The sequence below is a fragment of the Hordeum vulgare genome, chromosome 7H (genome assembly GCF_904849725.1).
Source record: "Hordeum vulgare subsp. vulgare chromosome 7H, MorexV3_pseudomolecules_assembly, whole genome shotgun sequence".
NCBI classification, from domain to species: Eukaryota; Viridiplantae; Streptophyta; class Magnoliopsida; order Poales; family Poaceae; genus Hordeum; species Hordeum vulgare.
This window is the reverse complement of record NC_058524.1, coordinates 394813506-394828036: the sequence shown is the minus strand read 5'-3', so window position 1 is coordinate 394828036 and position 14531 is coordinate 394813506. Positions and strand designations below refer to the sequence as shown.

The 14531-nt window shown below is 41.3% G+C and overlaps 1 pseudogene; it reads left to right on the top strand.

The window, feature by feature from the left end:
• Nucleotides 1-1426: 1426 nt before the first annotated feature.
• Nucleotides 1427-3978, top strand: LOC123410643 (annotated as a pseudogene).
• Nucleotides 3979-14531: the final 10553 nt, after the last annotated feature.

Genomic DNA, 14531 nt, shown 5'->3' with positions numbered 1-14531 from the left:
TGACCATCTTTGATCAACGAGCTAGTCTAACTAGAGGCTTACTAGGGACAGTGTGTTGTCTATGTATCCACACATGTATCTGAGTTCCCATTCAATACAATTCTAACATGGATAATAAACGATTATCTTGAACAAGGATATATAATAATAACTATTTTATTATTGCCTCTAGGGCATATTTTCAACAGGTTGGTGTGGGCGGCGTTGCGCGCTCCTGCAATGCCCTGCTTGGAGCATGGAGTAAACCCCACTACGGGGTTTCTGATCCGTTTATTGGTGAGACGATGGCGTTGCGAGATGGGGTGTTATTATTGCTTATCTGTGGTGGCACCAATACTGTTAGAGATTGGTGAGCTAGTTTCCTCTTTCTCTTCTTTTGATATTCAACATGTAAATCAAGCAGCCAATGTACCGACCCATCTTTGTGCAAAATTTGCTTGTACACTAACGGTCACCGAAAGCTGGACTGATTCAAGACCCTCTTTCCTGCTCACCAGCTTATTGGCTGATGATGCCAAGAGCTCCTTTGTTGAATAAAACTCTCTGATTGGAAAAAAAAACACACCCTTGTCGTTCGAACATTTATGAATACATATGTAAACAAAATTGAAGTGTCGGGCGTGAATACATTTATGAGTAATTTATATATTTTAAAAGGAAAAAAGCTTACCTTCAGCAGGTTGATCGCGCTCCCTCGTCCGCCGGCTCGACAACCGCCGGATCAGTCATTGATCGGACGGGCCAGACCAACCCCGCTTCTGCGTCAGCCACAAATATTTTTCTGAAACAGAGCGATTGTTTCAGGATCGTCTCCCGCAGCTGAGAGCCCGCTTCGAGTTGCTCTCTCTTGCTGCTCGATCTAGGAGGACGACGGGGCCGGTATCGTAGGACGGCAGGGCGCTAGGCGGCCACAACATTTCCAGCACGGTGGCGATGGCGACGGATACTGCGGTGGCCGACGTCGACTCCAGCAGGTATACATGCTCATCCCTTGCCCCGTCCGCCCCTCATCCACCTCCCCATCAAGTGCCGCCGCCTGTAGATCGTCGGCTTGAATGCATCCATGCTGGATCTCCGTCGCCAAACGCATCCCGACGAAGAGAAATTTCTGCAACATGGTCATTGTTTCCGAAATATGACCGTTGTTTCAGGAATTGTTTCTGCAACATGGTCGTTGTTTCAGGATTATTTTTGCAACACGACCATTGTTTCATAAATTAACGAGTGAGGGGACGAGCAGGACATTGACAAACCACGATCGACGGCTACCCGCGTGTAGATCCAACGACCAGCAAGGTGACATATGTATAACGCGCATCTGCGCGTGGACGCCTACCAGTCCCATTTTTAAATGACAATTTTTTTGAAAGATTGGTGAAATAAGGGAGGCGGGAGACGTGAGAGACCTCCTTGCCCAGTGCCCACCGCCCCTTCGCCTCTGCCTCATCCATCTGCGCGATCGTCGCCGCCGCCGCCGCCGGCACACATCCTCAGCAGGCAGCGCAGCATAGCACAGCACAGCACGGGCGGCTGCCGAAGTCCACGCCCCCTCTCTCTCCCCCGCCTCCGACCTATCCCCTATCCCAGAAGGCAGCACAGGCAAGAATCCCCTCCCCCCAAATCCCCAGCCAATCTCGCCCCAATCCCAACACCACCGCCAAGAAAACCCTAGAGACAGTGCCGCCCATGGTCATCGCCGGCGGCAGGTTCGAGAAGAGCCCCACTGTCTAGAAAGCCCTGGAGGCAGCGCCGTCCGCGGTCAGCGCCGGCGGCGGGTCTGGGGAGGTCCCCACCGTCTAGTACAACATCTACCAGCCGCCATCCTCTCTCCATGGCTGGCCCGACGACCACGACACTGAGGCCGCCCTCCGCCACCTCGGCCTCCTCGATATCGCCCGGCTCCAGCTCCCGGACGGCATCCCCCGGCACGACCTCGTCTCCGATCTCGCCGCCTCCTACCACCGGGAGAACTGCCGCGGCTACGCCTACCTCTGGCGCGTCCACGTCAGTGTCGACCGCAAGTCCTTTCTCAGCGCGGCAGCCGTACAAGCCCACGGTTACCTGCGCCGCCTTGCAGTTCATGGAAATGTGGATCCTCCTGCAGTTCCACGGCAGGGACATGTTGTCGTCGAATGTGTCGGCTGCGATGTGGGAGGTGAAGATGGAGTTAGCGCATAGCATCGACTGGGATGAGCTGATCTGGGACCTTGGAGCCTGGGCAGGCTGATGCACACAAGCATGAAGTGAAGCATGTGAAGCAGCAGTTTCAGCAGGGCAATCGACAAAAGTGGACCCGTAAGAGGAGCAATGCGTAGGGTACCCAGTGGATCAACAATCTCTTCCGCAAATAGTTCTCGTGACATTACAGGATTAAAGAATGAGGTTAAACGTGCTCGATTGGAGAACCAACCTACAAAGGAGTTCCTTGAAGCAGAGATGTTTATCTAGGCAATAAAGTTTCTGAATGAGACACTGTCTGCAGAGACCATCGTACATATCTTGCAGGACTCTCCGCCGTCTGGCTCCCCGCTGATGCGGGGTGGTGATGTAGTGGAGGTCACTAAATAAGAGAGTGGTTCTCATGCTCGAATGTGATCCTGGTGGGATCACTAACATGATGTAGATTTGTCCTCGCCTGGTGAGCGTTGGCTTTTGGAGCTTGGCATTTGGTGGTCTGTAGCGAGAGGGATTATCTGGCTCTGCTAGCTCTTGGTTGGCTAGTGTGAGAAAACTTAGATCACTGGTTCATCTTCTGTATGTTTTGCTCAGAATACTTGATATGAAACAAAATGTATATATCATATATGTATTGGATGTTTGTACTTCTTTGGGAGCAGTCAGCATGTGGATTCTCGGGATATCCAGGTTTGATCCTTATCTTTGTTTCTCTTACTTATTAATTCCTCCAGTAGGGCATGTCATTTCTGATGATGCTTGTGTCTTGAACACCCAGTGATTATTCTGAACTATGAAGTATGTGTGCTATTTTAGTTTTTCTACTTATCGTCCGTGCTGTCCAAATTTACTTTTGTGTTGCATAATGAAGAATCAAGAATGACAGTGTTTATGTTGTGAGATTCAATCTTGGCATTCTGTTGTTGAAGTAGTTAGTTTGGATCTTTTCTTCCATATGTTTATTGTGTAGAGAATGTCGTTGCTGAGAAGTAATACGGTGGTACAATATTCAGTATTGTTCGTACTAGCTTACCAATGGGGGCAAGCGACATAATAAAGCATAAAAATATGATAACAGTAACATTTACTAATAAAGCATAAAAATATGATAACAGTAACATTTACCATAAATATAGCAATAATATTACCAATCTAAATTACCATGTATTTATGATATAATGATTGTCTAAAAATAACTTTTACTAAATGCCTTTTAGAAAGATGCGTACTCTTGCTATGACTGGCTACAAGCTAGCATTACAAGTGTTCTCCTGCCATATATTAATGTATACCAAAAGCCATTCATCATTATCCATCTTGCAGGTAGGCTCCTATACTAGATAACAATCAAGAATGGCACTCCCATCTCCTGACCTGGTCTGGGTGCTTCATCGTCGTTCTTGTCGTTGCTTCAGCGCCGACTATGACTAGTAGGTCTTTGGGGGTGGTATCTTTGCACTGCAAGGATGAGCCCAAGAGCCTTATGGGTCTTCAATGCTGCCAGCAACTTAAATGTGTCAATGAAGCAACATGTTCTCCACTGCTTCACATGTTCTCCATTTTCATATACATGAAGATGCAATGTGTCACTCAGAACGTGATCCTGGTGGGACATATAACAGGACAGGATGTAGATTTGTTCTCTGATTAGCGTTTGGCTTTTGGAGCTCGGCCTTTGGAGGTCTGTAGCTATTGGTTGGCGGGACTATTGGAAAACTTGTATGCTTAGTTCATCTTTTGGATGCTTTTGCCGTAAAACTGGAGCCAGAGTACATCTATGAGAAAAAATATTTATATGTTGGATGTTCTGTAGGTTTTTGGGAGTAGTCAGCAAGTGGGTGCTCGCGGGCCTGATCCTTATCATCTACAAGTGGTTAGTTTGGATATTTTTCTTGTGTAAGTTCATAATGGGTAGAGCATCGTTGCTGAGAAGAGATCATCTGGTGGTATAGTGTTTTCAGTTGCATTTTTGAAGTTTGCATCATCGTGTAATTGGTAATATTTCAGTACTCACTCTGTCCCAAACAAATGTCTTGATTTTAGTACTCCCTCCGTCAGGAAATACTTGTCCTAGAGATGAATGTATCTAGACTTATTTTAGTTATAGATACATCCATTATATCCATTTCTAGGACAAGTATTTCCGGACGGAGGTAGTACAACTTTGCTACTGCACAAGTCTTATTTCATACTCTCTTCATTCCAGAATATAAGGTGTATTGATTTCCTTGCAAGTCAACCATTTGGATGTTTGACCAAGATTATAGAATAAAATAACAACATTTGTAATACCCAATAGATAGAATATGAAACTATTTTTCATGATGGATCTAGTGATATAAATTTTGTATTGTGGATATTGATGTATTTTTCTAAAACATCGGTCAAACTTGCACTCGTTAACTTTTGAAAAAAAATATACACTTTATACAAAGAAACGGAGGGAGTATCTAATTGTTAGCAGGAGGTTTTATGTGAAATGTGCATTAAGTGGTGTGAAATCCCTCCACCTAAATCTATACCATTCGTCTCCAATCCAGTGGTACAGGATGCAGATGCATTTTTCTGTTTTTGCACGTGGAGCTCAGATTCACTGTTTTGACCTTTGCCCAGATTCACTGTTTTGACCTTTTCGCGAAAGTTAAACCGGATTTGACCCCTTTTGCTACCGTCAAAGTCTTTGACGGTAAGGTATAACAATCTACCGTCGAGGTCCCTGACGGAAGGATTGCACGCCTACCGTAAAAAGAATTCTAAGTTACAGACACAGTGTGTCCGTGTGCCTATCGCCGGACCCCTTGGCGGTAGGTTTACATGTGCTACCGCCAGCCTCTCCAACGATAGGCCATTTTTCTACCGCAAAGGCCCACGACGGTAGGTTATCATACCCTATCGTCAAGGGCTCCGGCGATAGTAAAAGGGTTAGATCCGATTTTTTTCCCAACCAAGATCAGATCTGGCTTAACTTTCGTCGAAAAGGTCAAAACATAAATATTGTCTCACCAGGCACAGAAACAACTTCCGTGGTTTAGCCATTAAGGGTTACATGATGAATTCAGGATACTTTGCGGCTTGAAAATCCAGGATGTATGGAATAAACAGTTGACAGGAAATATCAAACGAGAGTAGCTTTACTTCTTGTCAATTAAATTAAAAACTATAAAGTACACCAGCAAACTATGTAACTAAAGATTTCCTAATTTCTTTTTTTGCAAGATAACTTCCAATCTATTTACTTCAATCATCATAATACAACGAACATTAAGAATAATAAAAATACATCCAGAATCGTAGACCATGTAAGACAACTACAAGCACTAAAGTAAGCAAAAGGCAAGCGAGCAGAAGGCACGCTGTTGTCATCGTCCCTCCCTCGTTGTAGCCGGACAAAACTTGTTGTAGTAGCCAATCGGGGCGTCATTATGCTCCTATAAGACTAACACACCAGAACATATATGAACAACCAGATCCGAGCAAATCCAGCAAAGACAAATCCACTAGAGACACACCTCCGCACGCACATCGATGATGCTAGACGCACCACCAAAACGGGGACTAGACAGGAAGAACCTTATTTCATCTTCAGGGAGTCATCGTCATCTCGCTTTCCTGAGTAGGACATACTTAATGAAAGATCTAAAAACAGAGCCCTCCCATCAACAAGGGCTGAAAGATCTAAAAACAGAGCCCTCCCACCAGCAAGGGCTGGCATCCACTCTGCCCCCATGGCCCGGCTGTAGGATGCATGAACAGATGCTTGCATATGTTACAATGTAACTCGAGTTAAGTGTACAATCAGCAGGTATTAATCATCAAATTAGCAGGACTGTTTTGCTAGTTGTCAATGAAATTAAAACTAGGAAGTTTCCCAGTAAACCAAGCAGATACAATTGAGGATTCCATGATCCAGATCCCACTGAAGAAGCACCAATGTGAAGAACATTCACTTCCGAAAATCAATTGCACAACCAACAAACCAGATTCATATTTAGTGAATATGACACTAACTAAAGACATGAGAAAGAGTGTTCAAGGCAAACTGTTTGTTCAAGCTTCCAATTCAGAACCTTCAACTCTGCATTATTTTATTTCATAGCAGCAATTCCTAACATCTCTGCACATATCGAGTCATCAACATTATCCAACTACAAGGTTAGGAGGCCACTACTATTAAGTGTCAACACAGTAATAAATAAGAGAGCCAGCAAATTAGGCTTGATACTTCTTTATCAGCAAATTTCAAAGTCTGCGCATACCAAAAATTAATTCTGTCGCATAATATGAGCCTAAAGAACTCACCAGGAGAATACATAATCAAAAAACCAAGTGCGATCATCGAGAACAGTATTTCAAATGGTAGTTTGACAAATCTAAGCGTGACGCCAAAAGCAATTCAAGTATTATGGAGGTAATCAGAGCTCATGTACATGCAACCTTTACTTCTATCAGGTGATAATTTTGCAAGCTAAAGGACAAAATTTGATTATTTACTATACAAGTTTGAGAACAAAGGATCTTCCATCATTTACTTCTAGCCTTTTGTATATTCCCTGGGAGCAAAAAATGGGATCAGATTCCATCAAAATCGAATGCAAGTTAACAGACACCATAAAGCAGGTAATATGCTTCAGGAAAATCAGAAGATTGAGATGTGCACACTACTAACTCCAAGCTGCACCAAAGAGGGTGAAGCCACGGAATGCCAGTTCAAACTGAAAGCTGCCATAAAGACCAAATCACCAAGTAATATGTGTCAGAATCACTAGTCAGAAGTCAAAACCATCGGGGAAGCAGACACAGTCAAGGCTGATGGCTTCACCAAGTCCCTGCACCAACTGACGTTTTTCTATACTTTCCAACTCTACAATCTTGCACAAACACCTCCAACACTGTTAATGCAAGAACAACCCAAATAAAAGGCATACTTCAACAATTCTTTAGAAGAAGTTAGGCATAATTATGAAGTCTAGGTAGAGAGTACTAAGATTTTGAGGCTGTAGGAAACTCTTCCATCCAGAAGCCCTGAACTCTTCGGATCAATTTGAATACTCAGACTAAAACCTCAGCAAACTGGTTTTCTAACTGACAAAATAGAAAAATACGAAATTAGATCTCCAAACAGATTTTCACGTAGCATGACATGCTCTTATCTTATATGCTCTGAAACTTGATAATATGGTAAAACTGTTCACTTAGGAGACTTGATTGCACTCTAATTTGCTAAATTTTACTCCCTCCGTCCTAAAATAAGTGTCTAAGCTTAGTATAATTTTATACTAGAGCTAGTACAAAGTTGAGACAGTTATTTTGGGACAGAGGGAGTATATGCTTGGAAGAGAAAAATCCATATTACAAATGGATACAAAACCAATATACATGAGTGTGCCTCATCCTTCCCACCAGGAAGCTCTATTTATGAGCATCATATAGACTATTTCCACTTGGCAGCAATGCATGCACTAATAGGCACACAAAAGGTTAACCTGTACATGATGTTTATCTCTTATAACATCTATAACTTTGCAAAGGAAAAACAAAATGCAGAACAACCAAAATGTCATCTATGGAATAAAAGCTTAGTATCGTTATCTAAAACATCATCATTTGTTTTCCACCAAATCTTAGTTCCATTTTCTACCATTATAAATCATCACAAATCATCGATCCTCTCATCAAGATGCAGCTGCACCCATGCATTTGCCATGGCTGAAAAGTACCAGATGCATCCTAATAAGTTACCCGGAGATAAATTTGCTAACACATATTCTAAATGCCTATTGCCGGCCCTGCTCTTTAGCAGGCACTGGGAGTAGCCGCAGCCACCATAAAATAAATTAATTATCACCGACGGAAAAAACATGCCCAACCAGAATATAAAAAGCAAAAAGGTAAAATATTCTGGGTGCATGATGGAAGGGCAACATGAGCTAAATATTCTGTGTGTACAGAAATTAAGGAGACATGTCCAGAGCAGGGTCCGTCCGGACCTTCGGATCAGCACCACCGAGCATCAAATAGAGGCAGAAAGAAATCCATGGTACGTCAAAAAATTCAATCGCTAATTTTCTATTACACCATGCTTCATCACACACGTACGACCACACATCAAGTGTCCGTGGTACAATTAAGAAGATATTTAAGCAGGAAGATGAGGCGGAAAGCATGGTGCAAATTTGAATTTTTGGAACAATCATTTGGTTGTATAGTTTACTTGCAGTATAAAGCCCTGCCTAAACAGTAGTTCATAGATTATAATATGTCAATTTTGAGGTAAGGTGACCATGGTGTGAGCAGACTATTCCTCAAATTTGCTCCATGACATCTTGCTTGCCATGTGGACAATCGACGAAGTAGAGTGATAATAAGTGTGTGCTTACTCGATCGAGCATCCAGAGCTTCGCCTAGTATTTTTCCCTGTCAGCCATCAGTTCCCTTCTCCTTAGAGGCTGAAGGACCCCTTTGAAGGCCAACAACATTAATTTTTGGTTCACTAACAGTAGCTTAAACCGATCTACCAGCAAACTTTTGGTCAAACAAATGAGAACCAATCATAATTCCTGGTCTTTATTGCACCTGATGTGTCTCCAAGCTGCATTCGATGTATGCTGCATCACCGGTCTGCTTCCTAAGTTCCTCACCTTGAACAAAGAGGAGGATGACATATTAATCATCTCTTTGTGCCACTGATTGTTGAAAAGAAGTTGCAAGAGAGAAAACTGACATGTGCAGCTCTTGTTGCTGAAACACCAAGATGGTCCGCCAAGTAGGCTCAGTGGTGGCTTACTTCAGCTTTATTTCAAACAATGCACACCAGCCATCTTCCTCGCTGGTCCCCAACATTGCCGTATGCCACCCTTCAAGAAGACAGACAGTAGATGGTTGATTCTTCAACTGAAGATGAAGAAATGAAGGAAGAGCTGAAATTTAGCTAAGGCATTGGACCCACACCATTCATGGATGGAGCGTGGAGGAACCTTCTTCTCCACTTCTCTCGACACGCTGCCACCATTGCTGCCTCGCGTTGTGCAATCGAGCTACATATGAATGAACAGACCTCAACGTCTGAACAACACATGGGACACAAAACTAGGCATACAGAAAATAGTTAATTTAGCCAGGAAAATTAGGGCAGTACCAAAAAACACATCCAAGTGGAAAAATTTATTATCAGCTTACGTCGTTTGTCCCTTTAATTTTCTCTGAACTGGTGCCTTGTTAGCAGCAGATAATGATAGTTGCAAACACAAGACACTCCAAAATGGTATTACTGCACTAGGAGAAGTAACCCACCGCCGCATACAGTGCGCGGCTGCAGCTACAAAATCAAAAACCAGATAAAATTATCTAACATTCTCAGTTCAGTTTACTAACACAAGTATGGCAAAGATGAATCACAGCCAAAAAAAGGTGGTAATGGGTTCTAACAAATGCCACTCAATACATCAAGAATAGCTCCAGGATTTGTAACCAAAGGTCAATGAAGGATAGCTTATAGGCCCCATATCAAATAGATTGATTATTGCAACCAGCATGATCAAAATCGAGCAAATAACATCAGGTTGAGCACAAACATCATCTCTCAGTTTAGTGAATAAATCTAGAGAACTGGTACATAGAATGAGTAAGGAGTGAGATCGCCAGGTTATGTGGCATGATTGTAGTGAGATGAGATGATAATGACCTGCAGGGAAAAAAAGGGATGCCAACAAAATTCAGTTCACTGGAGCTAAATTTCAGAAAAGAACATGAAATACTCGAGTAAAAAACTAAGCACATCTTCCCCTCAGCCTGCTTGGACTTTTGTCAAACACATAGCAGGCATAGATAAAACAAAATCCACAGAAATAAAGCGGGATCAAGTCAAGAGAGAGAGAGAGAGAGAGAGAGAGAGAGAGAGAGAGAGACGACTGTGGGTACCTGGCGAGCGAGGCTGCAACAGGGCATACGTTCCATGTGAGCTTAGCTGCGGTTCCTGCAAGGCTGCAACAGGGCTAAAGTTCTCTAGTTTCAATCTCCAAATATGTGAATCTAACACAAATCATGACCATGATCCAACAAAGCCAAGTATCATGGTTATCTAAGTCCTATATAAAACAAGCTTTCATTGGATAGCTATAGATAAAAAAATTAAATGTTCCAACGAGATTTTTTTCAAGATCACAATCACCGAACTAAATCCAAGCTGTTCAAAGGTTAATATATTTATCCACCAATATAATATCACTTCATAAGTATTACCCTTTTACTACTACTGCATCTAAATGAGCACAAACACATAATAAAAGTGAGACAACTGCTCCAACAAGACACATACCGCTAAAATTATCATCTATTCTAATTAATTCAAATCATCCTCCCATAATGATTCTTTACTCATAACATTCTTGAGGAGGGATAGCAAAATCATCAGAGTCTACGAATTACGATCCATGTGTATCATCTACATGCTCATATCCATGAGGCACATAGAAGCCACCAAGCTCAGGTCAAAATATCACAAACCCAACTGCTCAACACCATTTAACTTGACGCAAACACCATTTCTATTACTCAATGGTCTTTGTTTTCTTCATAGTAATTCAATCCAAGATGATTTAGTACCCCGTACATTTCCACAACTATGTTGATCATATTACACCTATATAAATCCAATATATCGACTGATCATGCTACATCCTAAAGTTCTCTAGTTTCAATCTTCAAATGAGCGAATCTAACACAAATCATAACAATGATCCAACTACACCCTAAAGTTCTCGAGTTTCAATCTCCGAATGAGCGAATCTAACACAAATCATAACAATGATCCAACTAAGCCAAGTATCATGATTATCTAAGTTCAATATGCAGATACCAGATACCGAATCTGCACACGACCGCCGAGGCTGACACGCATAAATACTAGGGTGGCGGATGATGCCTCTCTCCTCCCAGTGCCATCTACCCGCCTTCCCAATAACCATCCTCTCGACGCTTGGCTCCAATTACAACGAATGACGACAACAACATGTCAATCCCGACAACATTTTCATCCCTTTCGCCATACCTCACATGCACTCTTCGCTTCCTACCGGTCCAGTTGGGCATCCTTTACCAGGATTTGGGTTGCTATGTGCCATGCCCCAATCTCACAACATCTTGCGTTACCCTGTTGGGCGATGCCATAGCCGTACAGGCAGTCGGCACCGCAATGGCTAACCCATGAGACACACCCGAGAGCACGACATTACCTACCGCCAAGACAGGGACGCATGGCTGGAGAACGTGGGATGCCGGATCAAATGAGTGGCACAGAACCCGCAAACAGGGAAAGTAGGCAAGTCGAAGTGGGAGGGAAACAAACAATGCATAGGAGGTATGCAAAGAGGTGAAAACCTTGTCAGGCAGATCAGGCTTATGCACCAACTTCATGAAGTGCTCCTTTGTGCCAAGCCGTTGCGGCAATGTCGATGTTAAGGTGATCAAGCAAAGCTTCTCATGTGCTTTCTCATATCCATAATATCCATAAGGCACAAACAAACCACCAAGCTCAGGTCAAAATATCACAAACCCAACTGTGCAACCCCAAGTTTATCTTCGGTCAGGAATTCAAGTATTTATACCATCTAACATGACGAAAACATCATTTCAATTACTAATTCAATCCAATATGATTTAGTAACACATCAAATTCCACAACTATGTTGATCAAATTACACCTATATAAATCCAATATAACTTCGACTGATCATATACTACACCCTAAAATTTTCTAGTTTCAGTCTACAAATGTGTGAATCTAACACTTCATAACCATGATCCAACTACAACCTAAAGTTCTCTAGGTTTCAATCTCAGAATGTTCGAATGTAACACAAATCATATATCCATGATCCAACCAAGCCAAGTATCACCATTATCTGAGTCCAATATAAAACAAACTTTCATTGAATAAGTATAGATCCAAAAATAATATGTTATTTATTCATCGAGATTTTTTATCAAGATCACAATCACCAAACTAAATCCAAACTGTTCCAAAAGTTAACATATTCATCCAGCAATATAATATCACTTTATAACTACTCCCCTTTTACCACTGCCACATGTAAATGAGCACAAACACATAATAAAAGCGAGGCATTTACTCCAACAAGACACATACAACTAAAATTGCCATCTATTCTGATTAATCCAAATCATCCTCCCATAATGATCCTTTACTCATAACATTCCTGGGGAGCGCTAGCAAATCCATCAAAGTCTATCAACTACTGTCCATATGTATCATCTCCATGCTCATATCCATGAGGCACATACAAGCCACCAAGCACACGTCAAAATATCACAAATTCAATTGCCCAACCCCAAGTTTATCTTCGGTTATGAATCCAAGTAGTTATACCATCTAACTTAACGCAAATATCATTTCAATTACTCAAAGATCGTTGTTTTCTTCTCACTAATTCAACCCAATATGATTTATTAGCGCATCAATTTCCACAGCTATGTTGATCATATTGTACACATATAAATCCAATATATCTTCGAGTGATCATACTACACCCAAAAGTTCTCTAGTTTCAATCTACAAATTCGCGAACCTAACAAAAATCATAACCATGATCCAACTACTCCCTAAGGTTCTCTAGTTTCAATCTCGAAATGTGCGAACGTAACACAAATCATAACCATGATCCAAATCTCGGTTATCTAAGTCCAATATAAATGAAACTTTCATTGCATGAGTATAGATCCAAAAAAAAATATGTTATTTATCCACCAAGAATTTTTTTCAACATCACAAGCACCAAACTAAATTCAAACTGTTCCAAGGTGAATAAAAACAAGACATCTGCTCCAACAAGACACATACCACAAAAATTTCCATCTATTCTAATTAATCCAAATCATCCTCAGATAATGATCCTTTACTCATAACATTCTTTGGGAGGGCTAGCAAAATCATCAAAGTCAACCAACTACGATCCATGTGTATCATCTCCATGCTCATATCCATGAAGCACATACAAGCCACCAAGCTCATGTCAAAATAACACAAATCCAACTGCCGAACCCCAAATTTAATTACATTCTAGAATTCAAGGAGTTATACCATCTTTACTTGACACACACATCATTTCTATTACTCAAAGATCTTTGTTTTCTTTTTACTAATTCAACCCAAGATGATTTCTACAACTACAACCTAAAGTTTTCTACTTTCAATCTCCAAATGTGTGAATCTAACACGACTCATAACCATAATCCAACCACACCCTAAGGTTCTCTAGTTTCAATCTCCAAATATGTGAATCTAACATAAATCATAACCATTATCCAACTAAACCAAGTATCATGGTTATCTAAGTCCATTATAAGACAAGCTTCCATTGAATAACTGTAGATCCAAAAATAATATGTTCTACCGAGATTTTTTTTTCAAGATCACAATCACCAAACTATTCCAAGGTTAATATATTTATCAACCAATATAATATCACTTCATAAGCATTACCCTTTTACTACTACTACATCTAAATGAGCACAAACACATAATAGCGAGACAATAACTCCAACAAGACACATACCGCTAAAATTCCCATCTATTCTAATTAATCCAAATCGTCCTCTCATAATGATCCTTTACTCATAACATTCTTGGGGAGGGCTAGCAAAATCATCAAAGCCTACCAACTACGATCCATGTGTATCCTGAAGCACATACAAGCCACGAAGCTCAGGTCAAAATATCACAAATCCAACTGCCCAACCCCAAGTTTCTCTCCGGTCTGGAATCCAAGTAGTTATACCATCTAATTTGTCGCAAACATTATTTCTATTACTCAAAAAACTCGGTTTTTTCCTACTAATTCAATCCTAGATGATTTAGTAGCCCATCAATTTCCATAACGATGTTGATCATATTACACCCGTATAAATCTAATATATCTTCGACCGATCATCGTACACCTTCAAGTTCTCGAGTTTCAATCTCCAAATGAGCGAATCTAACACAAATCATAACAATGATCCAACTAAGCCACGTATCATGGTTATCTAAGTCCAATATAAAACAAGCTTCCATTGAATAACTATAGATCCAAAAATTATATGTTCTACCGAGATCTTTTTTTTTCAAGATCACAATCATCAAACTAAATCCAAACCGTGCAAAGGTTAATATATTTATCCACCAATATAATATCACTTCTGCATCTAAATGAGCACAAACACATAATAAATGCGAGACAGCTGCTCCAACAAGACACATACCACTAAATTTATCAATTCAAATCATCCTCCCGTAATGATCCTTTACTCATCACATTCTTGGGGAGGGCTAGCAAAATCATCAGTCTACCACTACGGTTCAA